Genomic DNA, 18,909 nt, shown 5'->3' with positions numbered 1-18,909 from the left:
ATAACACCTCTAGGCAAGAGTAGGCACTTCATTCAGATGATATTTGTGAACACTTTCAGGAAAAAAATTAGATAATAAAATTTGCAATGCCTCACAGAAAAATTCTTATAAATAGGGTCATTTTGAGTCATTGCAATTACAGAGATGGTAAAAATTGAGGTATTTGTTATGCACAATATGCTTTAGTACATAAAAAATATTTTGCCAATGGCATAAGTACTGAATTGTTTTTAAGTTGGGTAATTATCCTGTGTCATTATTCTTATTGAATAATGTATTATTCTTATTGAATACTTAATATACAAATTTTTTGTTATGCACCCTTAAAAATATGATACATGTATTTCAGAAAGGAGACAATTAAAGCAATATCGTATTATGCATATGTTGTCCTTGACAACAAACCAATCTATAGAGTTCAGACTAGAAAGGCATTATATTAAAAGAGAACTCCAGATCAAATTGTCAAAGTTACTATTTATGAATCTTCACTAAAGTCCTCCTGGCATCCATTTCTTTTTTAATCCTCACCAAAAGATGAAACATCGATGTGAGAGAGAAACATTGATTGGTTGCCTCCTTCATGCACCAGGACCTGGGATCAAATCTATGCAAAATTTTGGAGTATGGAGCTCTAACCAACTGAACCACCTGTCCAAGGCTTCATAGCATTCATTTTTTACCAGTTTAGTTTGAATTGCTATCTGTAATGGTAGAAAATGTATTTTTGTCATCTCTCAGCCCCAGATGAAAATTATAAGTCTATTCCAATCTGCTCTAATTCTTCTTGGTTTTCTGCTTATTTTTTTTTCCCCAATGGATCACTGGACATTTTAAAACTCTTTTTTGGATTCAAAGCACTTTTAAACGTAAAGAAAAGCATTCTCTCCCTACATTCTCAAAAAAATAGCATTGAATATATGCACAACCAGTGGGCACAGACATTAAAAAGTTGCAGAAACCAGGAGAGCAGTGGGAGAGTGGAGGGGGGCCAATGGGGAGAAAAGGGGGGCATCTGTAATACTTTCAACAATAAAAAATAACATTGAAAATTCTATGACTGATATTCAGACAACCCATTTACTAGGTATATAGTAAAGACACATTAAGGGGACAGAAATCACATCAGTTATTTATCAGAACTGGGAAAATGTTAACATAAAATTAATAATTAGTAAGTCTCCTTTTAATGATCCTTTTAACCCTCTTTTGTTAAAAAATCTAACATTTTCCCAGCTGTTAAAGAAGAAATTTTTATCAGATAAAGCTCCAATGTCACAAATAAGAGATACGTAAGGGTGAATTTGAAATATACAGTCAGTGAATTGCTAATTGAAAAGAGTCTACCCTTTGGTTACTCAACTTCCATATACACATATACATCCTCATATACTACATAACTATTTAGAATAGGAGATTTTATGTTAGTTTTCTACTGCTGGTGATTGAAAATCAGGCAAGTATGTACTATAAAAAAGGCAGGTAAACTCCTTAATCACTGAGATTATTATGTAACTGATATGCACATTTATTTGCAAAATTTATAGCCTAAATCTTCATCAAATGTATAAATTCATGTGAAGTCTTCAAAATATTTCTATATGATTTGAGATATATTGTATTAGTTTATCTGACCATTAAACAAGAGCACATTGTTGTTCTACTATTGCCTGACAGTATGTGTTTTTGGACACTTAGCAGTGAAAAATAGATATGATCAGTGTCCTCATGGAATACTTTAGAGTACATTTTGAGCTGGTATTTAAAAACTATTATTTTAGAGTATAATTTTGTCTAAAATAAAATAATTTATATGATAAATATTTGTAAAATGTAAAGCACAAAAATATTCTAATTAGATTAAAACTATATCTTCTTATTTAAGGATTTTTTTAATGAAAATATAGCATCCATAAGTTCAATACTATGTATTATGCTTTTAACCTTATAGGAAGAATTCTCTATGCTATAAAATTTAATTAAAAATCTAAACTTTTATTCATGCTTCTGTATTTTTACTTTTTCTATGTTGAACATTTATTCTTAAGCATGCTACTAAGCTCACATCAATGTTAGACATTCCTGCTTTGGGTCAATTTGTAGTTTCTGAGGGCAAAAGAACTCTAAATTACAAAATAACTATTGGTCATTAAAGTGCAGATTAGAAGTCATCACTGATAGTAAATAATTGAAAAACACACCAATAAATTTAAACTAAAAAAAAAAAAAAAAAAAAAAGAGGGCAAAGGACAGAATGTAAATGAATGATATTATTTGCAAGATAACTCACAGGAGCAATAATGTTATAACATTACTAATGGGAGACAAAATAAGGATTGTCAAAGACTATTTAACTCAATAAATAAATCAAACAGGAAAGAAATATTAAGCCTAATATTTTAAGTTAGAATATTAAAAAGTGAATATTAGGATAGTAACTGTGTCAGTCCTTGGTTCAGCAGAAGTACACCTGAGTTTCAGTCAACAATTATGCTCTATGTGATGCCAATTAGGTAAAATTTATTAATTTATTCATCCGCTAAATGATACTTATTGAATAACTATTGTGGCAGGTACATTTCCAGATACTTAGGAATGAGCAGTGAATGAAACAAATTGGTTATTGGCTTTCTTTCACTAATGCTGTGAAAGACAAAAAGAAATAAGCAAATGATAGCTAGTGAAGGCTTAGCTAGTGAGAGGTGCCATGAGAATGAGTATTGATGGCAAGATAGATAACATAGCCAGTAAAGAACTCTCTGAGGACATGATTATTTTGCAAAGTCCTAAAATAAAGAGAGAAAATCTCACAAAGATGTGGGGGAAGAGATCTTCATGAGAAGAAGAAGAGATGTCAAGATTTAAGTGGGACCATTGTGATATGTTCTAGAAGCAGCAGAAATGACAGTCCAGTTTGAGCAGAGTGAGCAAGAAAAACGCTAGTAAGGAGGAACTGGATGAGGGGAGAAGGGGACAGGATGAAAGAAGGTAAAGGGATAGCCAAAGAACATATATGCATAACCCATAAGAACAGACAACATTGTGGTGTTGGCCACAGGGGAGAAGAAACAAGGGCTGGGTGGAGGGGGGCATACAGGGATAAAATGGGGACATCTATAATAGTGACAACAATACATGTTTTAAAAAGAATTAGTTTGGAAAGGTACACCTGGAAAAATGGTTACCATGAACAAATAAAATAACAACAAGTGCTGGCGAGGATATGAAGAAAAGGGAACCCCAGTGTACTGCTGGTAAGAATGTAGACTGGCACCACCACTGTAGAAAATAGTATGGAGTTTTTTCAAAAAATTAAAAATGAAACTGCTGTTTGACCCTGTGATTCCACTTCTGGGTATATATCCTAAGAATCCTGAAACAGCAAACAGAAAAAAATATATGCACCCCTATGTTCATAGCAGCACTATTTACAATAGCCAAGATCTGGAAGGAAGAAAAGTGCTCATCAGCAGATGAGTGGATAAAAGAGCTGTGGTACATTTACACAATGGAATACTATGCAGCTGTAAAAAGAAGACACTCTTACCCTTTGCAACAGCATGGATGGACCTGGAGAATATTATGCTAAGCCAAATAAGTCAGTCAAAGAAAGACAAATACCATATAATCTCTCTTATATGTGGAATCGAATGAAGAAAATAAACTGACGAGCAAAATAGACCAGAGGCATGGATACATGGAACAGAATGGCAGATCTCAAATGGGAGGAATATGGAGGGTACTGGAAGATATTAGCCAAAAAACATATATGCATAGCCAATGGACACAGACAACAACATGGTGAAGGCCAAGGTGGGGGAGTGGGACTGGGTGGAGGCCAAAGCTGGGGGAAATGAGAGACATTGTAATAGTGTCAACAACAAAAAAAGGAGATGTATGCATATATAAAATTTATATTGTATATAATAATCTTAAATATTGACTCTATATAATTTATTTATACATTATAATTAATAGTTAGATAGATAAATAGATTTGTCGCCGAAATTGATGTATTCACAAGGAGGCTAAGAAGTCCCATAACCTGTCTTCCACAAACAAGAAACCTAGAAAAGCCGATGTTTAGTTCTAGTCTGAGGAGAACCAGGAGAGCTGCTGGTGTCAATCCCACTTCAAAACACAGGAGAAGATCTGTGCAAACTCAACAGGAAGGCGGGGAGGAAGAATAGTGGATGAATTCCTTCTTCCCTCTTGTTTGTTTTATTCAGGCCCACAAATTATTGGAAGATGTCCATCCACATTGAGCAGAAAAATCTAATAAACCCACCCATGTGCAAGCTAATCTGATTCCAAAACCTCGTAGACCCACCCAGTAGTAACATGGTCTGGGCACCCCTTGATGCAGTCAAGTTGACACATAAAATTCAGCATTATAGGGTTAACACAATGTACATTTGTGATGTCAGTGATTCTGTGGAACAGAAATCCAGGCACAGTTTAGCTTCGGGGTCTCTCTCAAAACTGCAGTTGCTGTGCTGCCCAGAACTGGGGTTTTATTAATGTTCAACTGGGAAAGGATCTGCTTCCAGTTTCAGTTATTTGTGGGCTATTAGACTGAGGGCCTCCGCTCCCTGCCATCTTTCAGCCAGATGCCATCCTCAGTTTCTTGCCCTGTGTCTCTTGCAAGGGAAAATCTCAAAAAAAAAAAAAAAAAAAATAGAGTCAGCTAGCAAGATGAAAGTTACAATATTGTGATATAATCACTGCCCACTGCTCAGTTCTAGAGCAAAGTCCCACATTTTTAGATATTTGTTACAGTGGCTTCCCACTCCTGGTAGGAAAATATATATATATATAAGTATTAACTATCTATTGCTACATAACAAAATACCACAAACTTAGAAGTATGAAAAACACATTTTGTCACATAGTTTTTGTGGGTCAGGAATTGGGACATAGATATCAATTTCCAGATCCTCATAAAACTGCCATCAATGTGTCATCTAGGGCTTGGGTCTCACACAAGGTTTGAATGAGAAAGGATTTGCTTCCAAGCTTATGTGATGGCAGGATTCTGGTCATTGTGGGATGTCATCTGTCTCAGTTCCTTGCAGCTTGTCAGCCGGTAATTACATTCAGTTTCTTAATACATGGTTAATTGTTTTATCAAAGGCAACAATGAATAGAGACAAAAATTAATTTTCTAGCAAGATAGAAGTTATAACCTATGTAACGTAACTACAAAAGTTATATCCTATCACCTTACCATATTTTATTTATTGAAAGAAAATCACAGATAGTGAACATACTCAAAGGGAGGATATTTCATAAGAGTGTGCACAGCAGAAATAAGGATTATTGTGAACCAAAGTCATCACAAAATTAAAGATCTAGAAAAATTAGAGATTAAGCAAAGACATTAAAAAAGGAGTACCCAGGAGAGAGAAGGAGAAACAGAAAGACTGTGACCTGAAAACTAAAACAGAGAGTGGGGTTGAGGAAGTCAAAACCACAAACATAAGCCCATTTTAAAATATTTTTTCATGATGAAGAAGAGCTTAGAAATATGATAGCTGGGGAGAGATATGAGGACCATAACAAGCTTATTTTAAGGTGAAAGTCATCATTGCATGAGTCTGTAATAGAATATTAATTAGTACTCTCTCCTTTTTCTTGGAATGGTGGCTGATATGCAGAAGTTGAAAACAACACATAATAACACCCACATGTCCTAGAGCAAAGAGTCTGTCACGACTTCTTATCTCTTTTAATGGTGTATTGGATTAAATCAGGCCTACCCAGAACATTCTCCTTTTTTATTAACTTCATAGTCACCTGATTAAGAATCATAATTACATCTGCAAAATCCCTTCTGTTATATAACTTAATAATCATGGGAATGATATCTTGTAATAACCACAGGCCCTGATCCTACTTGTAGGCAGCGCGTGGAACATTCAAGTTTATTTTAGAACTCTGTCTACCACAGGAACTAAAGAGTTGAGCTTAAAAGGAACATCTTTTTAAGTTTATTCTGCTGAAGTGAAAAAATGTAAATGTGGTAATGAGATCTAAAAGAGAGAATCATTATAATGACGATTCATTAGATGAATGTTGGATAAAAAGAAAAATAAGAACATGAGATGATGTTGGATGGTGAAAAATAGTTTTAATAAATTAGTGTTCTTGGTGAAATCAAAGCAGCATTCAAATGTGATACTAGAGAAAGTGAGCTCTGAAGTTAGGATGCATCTGGCCAGTGTGGCTCAGTGGTTGAGCATCGACCCATGCACCAAGAGGTCACTGGTTCGATTCCTGGTCAGGACACCTGACCAGGTTGTGGGCCTGATCCCCAGTGGGGGGCACGCAGGAGGCGGCCAATCAATGTTCTCTCTCAGATGTTCTCTCTCATCGATGTTTCTGTCTCTCTCTCCCTCTCCCTTCCTCTCTAAAATCAATAAAGGAAAAAAATTTTTTTTAAAGTAGGATGCATTAGATTGCAGAATGGGGCGTTAAAGGAATTTAGATGTTGCAGCAATTGATAATAAAGACTAGGTCGCATCTACGGAAGTAAAAAAATGAAGACATCAATAACAGTTTAAGTCAATGTGGAAATAACAAAGAATGATGTCAGGAATATTCTCGAAAAGAAAGACAGTGAGCCATGTATGCCAAATGCTTTGAAGAATGGGGGTGGGAGTACCAAGCAAAATAGGAGAAAATTACAGAAAGGGAGCAATGGTCCTTCAAGTATTTTGTTGCTTGTGGCTCTTGGCTGGGAGATTGATTAATTTTTTGGTGGTGATTAGTGCATTTGCTTAAAGGAAGGAGACAAGAATCAACTGGAAACATTAATAAGGAGTAAGTAGTACACTTAACTCATATCAGGGTTCAATTTTATTTTAAAGAAAGAAAATACACACTCATGCACACACTAACAGAACCTCAAAAAAAATCCTACCATAGTTAGAAAACCAGATAAGAAAGTTATGATTAACTCTAAATTAATCTTCAAATAATTATCTGTTACTTTATTGTTTCATACAAAATGAAACTATCTTTTTGTGGTAAACTTATTGTTCAATTATCAAATAACACAGGCATCAACAATGCTGCCTCAAGTATTATTTTTCTAATGGTTGCATTTTGGAAGTTAGAAACAAGTGAATACAGCAATTGTATTGAATAATAAAGAATATTATTTATTTTTGACATACTTATTTTAAATAAAACAGCCTTCTTATAATTTTTATATTTCTAAATTTACTGGCTTTCTGTTACCACATTCTCAAGCCTAACTTGAATCCATTTGAGAATATTCTCCTTTATAAACATGCGTATTGTGGTCAATATGTGTCTTAATCACAGATATCTGGACCAATTTTTATTTCAATGGGAGATAATTTAATTAATCCTATCAAACTTAATCGAAAAGTAGCATGGGGTTTTTTGGATCAGCCATCATATTTCTTTCTATGGATTGGGTTTTAAGCTGTTCTTTTTTTTTTTTTTTCAGACAAAAGCTTTTCTCATCTCTGTTTATTTGTTTGAACTCATAAATGACCTTAAAAAGCATTGGGGCCATCTAAGAGATAATGCATTTTCTGGCCAGAGCACGCAGGATTCTTTTGCCCTGTAGCTTAAGGGAGCAGAGGACTGGTGCAGTCGAAATGGCCCGGGTGCCCCATGAGGTGACCACGGGACTGGGGTTGCAGAAATTCCACAAGACTCTTGCCACTTTCTTCTTTGCAAACCACACAATCCAGATCCGGCAGGACAGGAGGCAACTGGGCATCGCAGCAGTGGTTTGGGACCCAAATACTGGGGCAGGGACTCTTTTGATGTCCAATAATGTATGGGGAGGGCTCCTCTCCAGGGGCCTTGGGTGCTGCTTTGCTTTTTCCTCTGGGGGACGTTGTGGCCTTGCTGACTTAAGCTTGGTTTAGAAACTGGACACTCCCTTAAGCAAAATCCAAATGAAATTTCACTAATTAAACTTCTAAAAATCTAAAACTTTTTTACTACTCTAGAAAATGTAATACTGTGTATTTCATGCAGTGTCTAGTTCATGTTTTCTTTGTCCTCACTGAAGGTTCAACAGGTTGTCAACACTGGGTAGATATTTCTGTATCCCTTTCTTCAGATGCTAAGGTAAAAAGGGTAAACGACAAAAATCTCTGCCTTCTAGGTTCTCACAGACAAATACTGGTTTTTAAAAACGTTAAAAAAATTTTAAAAAACAAAAAAACGACTATTATAACAAGTGTTAATAAAGTACTACAGAAACAGCACCTAAAAAGTAATTAATTTTTGCTGAGTTAATGATGAGTATGTGTAATTCAAGATCTCAGCTTTGAAACATAAATAAGTGAAAGATAAAAATACATATTACATAGACCAGGACCTGCAATAGCTAAAGGCCAAGTGGGAGAATGCATTGTATCCCTTGGGAGTTAAGTATTGTGTAGGGGTGAGTGTAAAACTTGTAGTAAGGCCATAAACGGAGTGATCAGAAATATTGTCTTAGCCATTGTGCCAAGTAGGCTCAGTGTTACCTTGAGAGTAAACAACCGTGTGAGACTTGCCCTTACTCCTCCTTTAAAAACCCTACCTGGAGAAATACCCTCTCAGTCAAATACAAAAATATAATGCTTTGTTTTCTTTTGTTTTGTCTTTCTCTAAAATTCAAAGAACAATTTCTCTTCATGCCCTAGAAATGATGGTTTACGCTTATTCTCACAGGAATATCAACTACTATTTACTCATGTTGCACCATTTAAACAATTATTTTATTGTAAAACGTGTGGAAGTGTGTTTGTTTGTATAACTGTGCCTGCCTACAAACGTGAATTATTTGTTTAGTTATTTCCTACTTCATCTTTAAACACTGCTGAATGAATTCAGATTACATAAAATACTAGAAAATAATTGATTTTACTTTCAGAAAACAAGATCGTTCATCAATCTAGAAAGACTTTACAGGAATAATCCTCTTGTTCTTTATCGAAGAAATACTATATAGCGATAAGCTTTGTGTGTGTTCTTTTCAAAATTTTCAAGGAAAGAGGAGGAGAAAAAAATGCCATCTGTAATTTTTGGAAATATTAACACAAGTATTTCCTTACTTAATGAATGTGATTCATATTTTAACTTAGTAGTTTACTGTTTTTTCTGAAGTAAAATCTGTCTTCATTTTATGATGTATTTTAGCTGCCTGTATTATAATTCCTAATACTAATGATAAAGTGGAAAGGATCCTGTATAGTTATTATACGTTGGAAAAGGCCATTGAATAATATGTTTTTCAAAGCCTGAGATTTTCAAAAGAAAAGAAGTAGTTAGTGTTACCATGACTCACAAATAACTGAACTAATAACAATAATGAGTATAACAAAAATAATGAGATGTGAGTGAAAAAATATACATGACCTCAAGCAGCAATTTTGTTCAGTGTGAATGACAGCCAGATACTTTCCGAACCACTTAGGAAACTCAGAATGGTAGGCTGGCAGGAGCTCCACCTCACGTGAGGAACCTTTTAGTATACCAGCTCTGAATTAAAAGACCTTCTAAACTGTTTCCAAAATATGGGCTAAATAAATCTAACTTCCCAGTGACCTTATTAGCACTTCTATAGTGATTTTACTATATTTTGAGATTTGATATGTAAGTATCATAAAAAAAGATATCAGGAAAAAAAACATGTTTCATTATATTTTTAAGGTAATGGTAGAATTTTTATTTCCTAAAGTTTTTTCTAATCTTGTGATAAGAATCATGAATGAGAAGAAAAAGAATCTTTCAGTGTCTACCATGTCTTCTATTTTTTAGTATTATCTCAATCCACTAAAAATTATTAATTTTTGTATATCACTGGAGTGCCCATTACCCTCAATATAGTATCTATAACTTAGATGAATTTTTTAAATTACTGAATATTTATATATGGATATACAATGTATATCATTATTTTGCACGTTTTCAAATTTTCGTGTTAGTGTATTAGTTATCTGATACTACATGCCAAATTATCCCAAAATTTAGCAGTTTAAAGTATCAAGGACTCCATAGTCCATAATCCTGAAGTAGTTATTTTGTGTGGTTCTAATACAGGATACCTCACAAAGTTTCAGTCCAGTGATTGATTAAGGCTATAGTTATCTTTTTTAAAAATGTTTTTATTACTTTTTAGAGAGAGAGAGAGAGAGAGAGAGCGAAAGATCAATATGAGAGTGAAACATTGATCTGAGAGTGAAACATCAATTGGCTGTCTTCTGCACGCCCCCCACCAGACTGAGACTGCAACCCAGGCATGTGCCCTGACTAGGAATCGAATCAGAAACCCTTGGTGCATGGATGACGCCCAACCAACTGAGTCACACTGGCCAGGGCTAAGGTTACAATCATCTTACAGCATTGCTTTCAAGCTCATTTAACTGGTTATTGGCCACTTTCTGCACTCTACTTTCTCACCGTACTATTCACACAGAATAACAACTATAGTATAATGCAGAAAAATAAATATTTGGTACAAAGCAATTGATAGAAATTCTAAAACAGGACAAAGATTTATGGCTAAAGCCCTCATGTGGTATAAACATTAGTACTGATTATAATAATAAATGTATCATGGTATATCATATTGCCTTTGAGAGCACTTATTATTACAACGTATGTTGTAAGTGGAAATGGAAGGCAAGACGATCATGTTAGAAAAGATGATGCAAAATCACTCAACATTGTTTTCATCATTTAGATATATTAATACTCTGGCAAGAAAAAACAACTTGGACATTCATGATGATGCCATGACTAAAAAAAAATGAGTCAGCCCTGGCCAGTTTGGCTCAGCGGTTAGAGCGTCGGCCTGCGGTCCGGAGAGACCCGGGTTCGGTTCCCGCTGGGGCACGTTCTTCGGTTGCAGTTTGTCCCCGGCCCTCGGGTGAGGATAAAAAAAAAAAATGAGTCATGGATAAAGACATGTATGAAAACAAAAGATGAATCAGAACACGTCAATTAGTCAGACCAAGTTTCAATTTGTTTTTTATTTAATGCTGAAGAGAAGTTATTTAATCATGAAGTTATCTCTCAAGTACATTCATGGAGAGAAAATCTCTGGGAATGAGAGACCTACATATAGCTTTGTCCTTCCACCCTCAACTGCATCTATCTGGTTTCCCTGAGCTAAAGTACTGTTGAGACAAGCACATGAGAAAACCTAAGGCACTGTGGGAGTCAGGGTCAGAATTGCCATGGAGTTTCACCCACTGTAGGATTTCCAAGAAAACATTTTAAAATGCTGGGTACTAAATTCAGTTTGCCCAGCAGTGATGTGTGAAATAGTTGAGGAAAAGATAAAATTCAGCCTCATATGACTGTGTCAGATTTCTATTGATCTAAGAGTCCAAAAAAGACTGAACTGCAAAAAGATATAAATACAGCACTAGTAACACAATTAGAGTTATTGAAGTCTATGTGAACAATAGAAGTTTCTGAGTAGAATATGGAGTAGATGGAGGTAACGTAGTAGATAAATAAGTAATTAAATAAATATACACCTTAAACAATAATTATCTACTTTAACTTAAAACCTATTTCTAAGTGTTGAAATACTTACCAAATCCAATTTTAGATTGAGAATAAATGAACCATAAAGAAATAGTTTACATACTATCACCATAAAGTTTCTTAGAAAGGAAAAAATCTATCAGGCAATGGATTCCTTATCTTATTACTAGAAGCTTAGTAATAGTCAAATGAACTGGAGATAGTTTAGAAAATGCTATTTCTATTTATTCAATCACTTGTTCTACCATTCAGAAATATTTATTGAACATATTATTTGTTAAGCACTCTAGAAACTGGGGATACAGCAATAAAAAGAAAACAAAATTCCTTGTTTTTATGGAAATTACTTTCTACTTTGAGAACCAGAGAATAAACCCCCAAATGTATATGTATTGCAAAGAAAAACAGAGGATAATATTTATTAAGAAAAATATAGCAGAAAAGGATAGAAAAACTCTAAGAGATGTTATTTTCATTAATGTGGCAGGGCTGCTGTCTAAAGCCATGACATTTCCACTACATAACATCCCATTGACCCAAAAAGCCAAAAAAGTAATGTTTCTCCCCTAAGAAACAGCAGTCAAAGGCCATTATGTGGGAATGTGTTCTTCTTGTTCAAAGCACTTCAGAGTGAAGAGTGGTAGAAACAGTGAGAAGAGGGAAGGAAATGAGATTAAGAAGCTCATTCAAGCTCTGGTCTGGTAACTCAGTTGGTTAGAGCACCACCTGGATAAGTGAAAGTTGCGAGTTTGATACCCCATCAGGGCACATACAAACATCAACCAATTAATGCATAAATAAGTGGAACAATAGATCTCTCTCTCTCTCAAGTCAATAAAAAAAATTTTTTTTAAAGAAAGGAAAGCCCATTCAAGATCACAGGATGTGTGCTATTAAGGTATTGTAAGGACTTTGGCTCCGTCTGAGGAGTTTAAGGAACTATTGCAGGATTTTAGCAGTTGTGCCAAATGGGTTATGTATTGGTTCTATTTTTAAAAAACCAAACAGGGATACGATAAAACTGTCCTTAAGGATAACTAGATCCACGTGTTGGAAGAGTAACCACTTTTCTCTAACTCAGATCTGTTTTTGTGTGTTGGTAGGCTGGATATTTCTTAATGTTTCTCTAATGGCTTCCTTCACATAATTGAAAATATTCTTATAAATGAGTGTACTCTACCCCATTTCTGCTTAACAACATAAAAATATAGAAGAAAGAACTGTTCTTCCACATTCAGTACATAAAACTCAGAAAAGATCTCCAGTTGCTCTGACTTTGGTCATATTCTATGGCAATAAAGATTAAATAAATGAAGACAAAATTCCCTGTTTTTATGGAACTTACATTCTACTTTGAGAACCAGAGAACAAACCTCAAAATGTATATGTATTGCAAAGAAAAACAGAAAATAAAATTTATTAAGAAAAATAAAGCAGGAAAGGATAGAAAAAAGCTAAGGGGTGTTATTTTCAATAATGGGGCAGGGCCACTGTCTATAACCATGACATTTCCATTAATAACTTCCCAATGACCCAAAAAGCCAAAAAAGTAATGTTGCCATAGGAATGGTCTATTATCATCATCACAATTACTCTCCAAAAGTGTGACCCAGGGACCGGTTATATTGATATTATTTTAAAGCCTGTTAGAAATGTAGAAACTCAAGCTGTGTCCAGACCTACTGAATCAGAATCTGCATTTTAAAAGAGATCTCAGGATTATTTGTAAGCACATATAAAATTTGCAAAATGCTTCCCTGACAAATTTAGCAGTATATTCAGACAGAAATTATTTCAAATACATCCCATTTTTATTCTTATCTTTCTCTCGCAGCTTCCATTTTTATTCTCCCCTCTATTTATAGCTCCTCTCTGTTCATGCGAAATAGCTAGAAAAAAGTGTGGGGTGTTGGAATTGCTGGGTGTTGTCACCTAATGCTCTAAACCCCACAACCCTACCCCTAAAATAGCTAAATTCCTAAAATGTATTTCTGTGCATTATGACTCAAAATTCAATTATTTGAAACATTTCTTTTCAAGAGACTTTCTTTTTTAAATTGTATTTATTTATTTATTTTTAATTTAATATATTAGGGTGACATTGGTTAATAAAATTATATAGGTTTCAGGTGTACAATTCTACAATCCATTATCTGTATATTGTATTGTTTACCACCCCACGTCAAGTCTCTTCTTATCACCATGTATCCCCCTTGATTCTCTTCATATCCAAGCTAGTATTAAGATCATCATCCAATGATTTGGACTTCCCAAATTGAGAAATTACCCAATGTTCATACGTAGAATTAATTGAGCCTGGTCAATGCACAAACATAATACAGATTTGTGTTAGCAAATGCGCACACTAAAGATTCAAAACAGTCTATTGTCTTGGTTGGTGTGGCTCATTTGGTTGGAGCATCGTCCTGTACACCAAAAGGTGGCAGGTTCTTATCAAGGCAGAAACCTAGGTTGTGGGTTCAATCCAAGGTGGTGGTGGGTACAGGAGGCAACCAATGTTTCTGTTATACATCAATGTTTCTCTCTTTCTCTTTCTCCCTTCACTTCTAAAAACTCAGTAAAACATATTGTTGGGTGAGGATTAAAAACAAACAGTCTATTGATTTGTGATTTCAATGTTATAATGTGTAAAATTATTTAATTGCTTATATATAATGCTATTAATAATTATAAACATTATCTTGATTTGTTGAACTTGAATTATTTATAATTCAAACATATGCTTGAGAAATATTAAACTCATTGGACAATCAAAACAATTAAAGGAGAATTAACGTTCCTGTATGAATCACAAGCTTTCCTTTATAAAAATGTTTAGAATACTGACATGGTTTTCAAGAAAGCTCTTATGTTTTTCACATAATTCATATCTAAAAGAATGTTGACTTAGTGCCTAGAAAGCAATTTAGCGATTTCAGTTTTCAAGGAAAACTGAAACTCTCCCAAAGCTTTTCTCGTGGAGAAAGAAAAAACAAAAAAAAGCCTGAATGAAATAGGTTATGGCCAAAATATTTTATTATATTTTATTTTGATGAGAAGTACTTTCCAAGACATTGAAGTTTGAAAAGATAATTTACAGTGATCTTTATGTGATGGGGGAAATGCTCTCATTATTGTGTACTTAATATGTAGAAGCAAGGGGAAAAGATCATGCTCAATTACTTGTTATAGAAAGGAAGGCTTTTATCCCAGTAAACTACAATTTATAAAAGCCAGAATAGGATGTAATGGTTAAAATAAAATTGACATGCAGTTGCTCTTTAAACATTTTTTTTTATGTAGGCTATTTTTTATAACTATAATTTTAATTTATTCCAAATTTTAAACAGATCATAATTTTTCTTCATATCCTAAGTATATAAATTTCACCTTACAACAAATATTATTACTAAGAAAATAGCTTTGATTTCCTTTACTGGATATAGAAGACACTTTTTTTTTTTATATCCTCACCCAAGGATATTTTTCCATTTATCTTCAAATGGAGTGGGAGAGGGAGAGAGGGAGAGAGGGAGAGAGAGACAGAGAGAGAGCGAGAGAGCGCAATATCAATATGAGAGAAACACGTTGATAGGGGGAGAGGGAGACAGGGAGAGAGAGAGAGAGAGAGAGAGAGAGAGAGAGCGCAATATCAATATGAGAGAAACACGTCGATTGGTTGCCTCCCGCAAGGGGGACTGAACCATAACTGAGGTATGTGCACCTTTAGTTGAATCGAACCCTTGACTCTGGTCAACAGGCTGACGTCTAACCGCTGAGCCAAACCGGCCATGGCAGAGACGCTTTTTTTTTGCATTGGTGAATACCAATACAAATATTTTCTGACCATTTCTAGGTATCTTTTTTTGTTTTTTTCAACATGGAAATATACATATTACAATAGCGTTTGCCCTGGTAATTGATATATTATCTGGTTAATTAGGTAATATTTCTATTCCCATTATACTGATGAGTATATTGTGATTCAAAAGATTAGCTAATAGCCCAGATTCACAGACCTGGTAACAATTAAGAACAAACTTTGGCTTTAAAGTTCATATTCAGCAAGAGGTTGCCTCACTGCCTGTGCAGGAATTTCACATGCATTATCTCATTTCATCTTCTCCATAAGCTTTGTGAGCTATGCCTTTCAGTATGCCTGTAGAAAATGACACTGTATATAAAAGCAGTTACTCTTTTTTCCAAGCTCATTTAGGCAGATAGTCAGCTGATGTTTCTGATGATAACGAAGAAAAGATACTAACTTGACCGCCTAAAAATAATATAACATGTCACTACTATATAGACTACTAACTTTTTCCTAGCATTTATTTCTATAATCCACTGTGCTAAGTAACTTTACATTTTGTTTTGTATTATTTACTCTTTTATTTCAGATAGAGCAAAATGTGATAATAGGTGATCATTTTTTTTCCCCCAAAGTCACACAAATATAGGACCTAGAGCTTGATCGTAAGTTAGGTTCCATAAAACAACATACTGTGCAGCAATTGGACTATTAGTATGCATCTGATGACCAATGACTGTTTCACTGTAAGCAAGGGAAGTATCAGATTTTCAGAATACAAAAGTCAATTTAATTACAGTGTAAATAATGAGTTTTAGGAAAAGAAAATTCAGTTAGACAGTTGTTTTAGTAATCTAGTTAAGACTATGCTTAGACTTCTGGTTTGGGCAACCGAGAGGGTAGTATTCTTTATTCATGAAGAAAAAACTTGGAAAAAAATTTCTGTGGGAAGATGATGAGATCAGCTTGGAGCAATCAGACCATGATGTGCCTGTTAGACAGATGTAGGAAGAGCAGCCATGCGGAGATGGCTGAGCAGTTTTGGAGTTTTCCATCTGGCCTAAAAAAATTTGGAAATAATCATTTTAAAAGGTGTTACTGAGGCTTAGTCGTAAATATATGCAGGTAAAGTATTTCAATTTACTTTATGTAAAAATGTCTATGTATACATATTATTAAACAATGTGAATTGCAAGCCAGGAGAAAGAACTGTGGTTTTAATCAATAACAATGACATAAAACATAATTTGCAATCACTTAAAAATAATAATAGCTTAATAAATAAAATAAGAATGGTCATCAATGATTACTTTTTATGTCAAGTAGTTTAGTTCAATTTATTTAACACATTTATTAAACAGCTTTTGCAACTTAACGTTGTTATCATTAAGTGGTAGTATTACCAGGGAAAATAGCACTCATATTTCAGTAGCCAAAAAGAACTGCACTTAAAACTAAATGTTTTATGGTACACGAGGGATTTATAATATCAGGTGGGTAGACTACAAATATCAATTCAATTGCTATGTAAATAATGGGTTTTAGAAGAGTATTACCAGAGGACAAAAATCTCTTTAGGTTATTTGGAATGGTTTTAAAAGTCAATTGATATGTTTGGATTTACATTTTACATAGGGTCTCTGCAGTAAGGTCAATGCAGTCAAGTGCAATAAGTCTGGGTATGAAAACAAGAATCAAGAGCTAAAGACGCCGGCCACAGTGCACAGGCTGTGCTTTGGCTCTGCGGGTAAAGATGGCGCGACGAGCTGACAGCTTTTCTTTGCATTCAGCCCATTGGTAAATTTGTCCAGATCGTATGTGCTTTAGCTTCTGTAGCTGGAGGAGCCCCCTCAGTGGGAATTACAGCTGCAAGCAGGGTGGTATTAGCAAGTAAGAAGAAACAGAAATCCATTCTGTATGATGAGTGAAGTGCACACAAGGGCAGCCAATGCCGAACCTGTGGGCTTGGTGTACAGCGGCCTGGTCCCAGGCGACAGCGCTTGTGCTCAGAGCTGGAAAACCAGCCCAGCAATGCTGTCTTGTTTACTAAGAACACATTCCCACAGCTCAGCTGGTACAGAGAGGAGCTTCTGTGAAGCAAGAATATACCCAGCCAGGTGGTGGTCGTCTATTTGGAGTTTCTTTACTAATTTGTGATTGGGATGAGGGATTACCATATTTATTTCCGTCAGATCCATCTGGAGCTTACTTTGCCTGGAAAGCCACAGCAATAGGAAAGAACTATGTGACTGGGAAAACTTTCCTTGAGAAGGGATAGAATGAAGATCTAGCACTTGACGATGCTCCTCCTACAGCCATACAAACCCTAAAGGAAAGTTCGGAATATAAGTGTCAGAAGATAACATAGAAGGTGGAATCTGCAGTGAATCTGGATTTAGGAGGCTTACTCCAATTGAAATGAAATATTACTTGGCTACCATAGCATAATAGTCAAGTGATTGAAAAATCCAGAATTTCAGTTCATCTCTATACGTAAACATATTTAAGTATGTTTTGTTTTGCAAACTTTTGCATGCTTATTTCTACATGACTTAATGGACCAATGTTTTTTAAATGACACTTATAAATCATAATAAACTGTTAAATCCCCCCAAAGGAATTAAGTGATAAAATAATCCGATGGTAAGTGGAGTTATCAAGAAATAGTATATTAAAAATAGAATCAGGTATAAGATAAAATATCTACAAGAACACACTGGTTTATTCTTTGGGTAGCTAAAGAATGGTGATTAACTTAGTGAAAGAGGAAATAAAAGTGCAGCCTATATTAAAAAGCATGATCCTGACTTTAGTTTTTAAACATTATCTGTTTATGATTCCTGTGGGACTTTCAAAGGAAATGAAAAGCAAGAAAACAGATATAAGTCTAATTTTAAAACGATATCTCATGAATAAAAGATAAATATTGGGATCTTCAGAATAAGCATGTCTGGTAAGTTACGAGATTGAATTTCTGTACTTGAGATCCTGTAATATGTTTAAGGATTTGTTCAATAAAAATCAGTCACAGTGAGAATACAGTGGTTTTCTCACAATTCAGTGCTTTCTGAACTATTTCCAATTGAAATGGATTAAATTCTTCTAACTATTTATCTGATTATGGTCATTGAAAACCACATAGTAAATATTGCCATCATCAATCAGAGCTTAAAATATGAAGAATTTATTTTATTTACTTATGCATAAGGTGAAAATTATAAGATTAGGAATGAAATATTAAATACTCTCAATAAAAATTTAAAAAATAAAAGGAGTGGAGGGTCAAAATAAAATTTAACAAATGTATACATTTATGTACAAAATTTAAAATGTAAAACTACAGTAATTTTAATATTATTTTTACTAGATATATTAAAATATTAAGCATGATTATTGAATAAATATTCATAATGTTCAATGAGTATTTTTAGGTTATAAAGAAATGCTGATTTCTTGTTTTGAGAAGACTAGACAAGTCAGATAAAATAAATTATAATCACAATAGCATTTTATATACCTGTTATCTTTAAAATAATATAAAATTTATTTATGCTTAGTTACCAAGTAAAAAT

General features: G+C 34.3%; 1 pseudogene; it reads left to right on the top strand.

The window, feature by feature from the left end:
* Window positions 1-7,631: 7,631 nt before the first annotated feature.
* On the top strand, window positions 7,632-17,785 carry LOC118622361 (annotated as a pseudogene).
* The last annotated feature ends 1,124 nt before the right edge of the window (window positions 17,786-18,909 follow it).

Source organism: Molossus molossus, unplaced genomic scaffold (genome assembly GCF_014108415.1).
Source record: "Molossus molossus isolate mMolMol1 unplaced genomic scaffold, mMolMol1.p scaffold_m16_p_9, whole genome shotgun sequence".
Lineage (NCBI taxonomy): Eukaryota > Metazoa > Chordata > Mammalia > Chiroptera > Molossidae > Molossus > Molossus molossus.
Note: the sequence above shows the minus strand (reverse complement) of the source record. Positions and strands in the feature narration are given on the sequence as shown.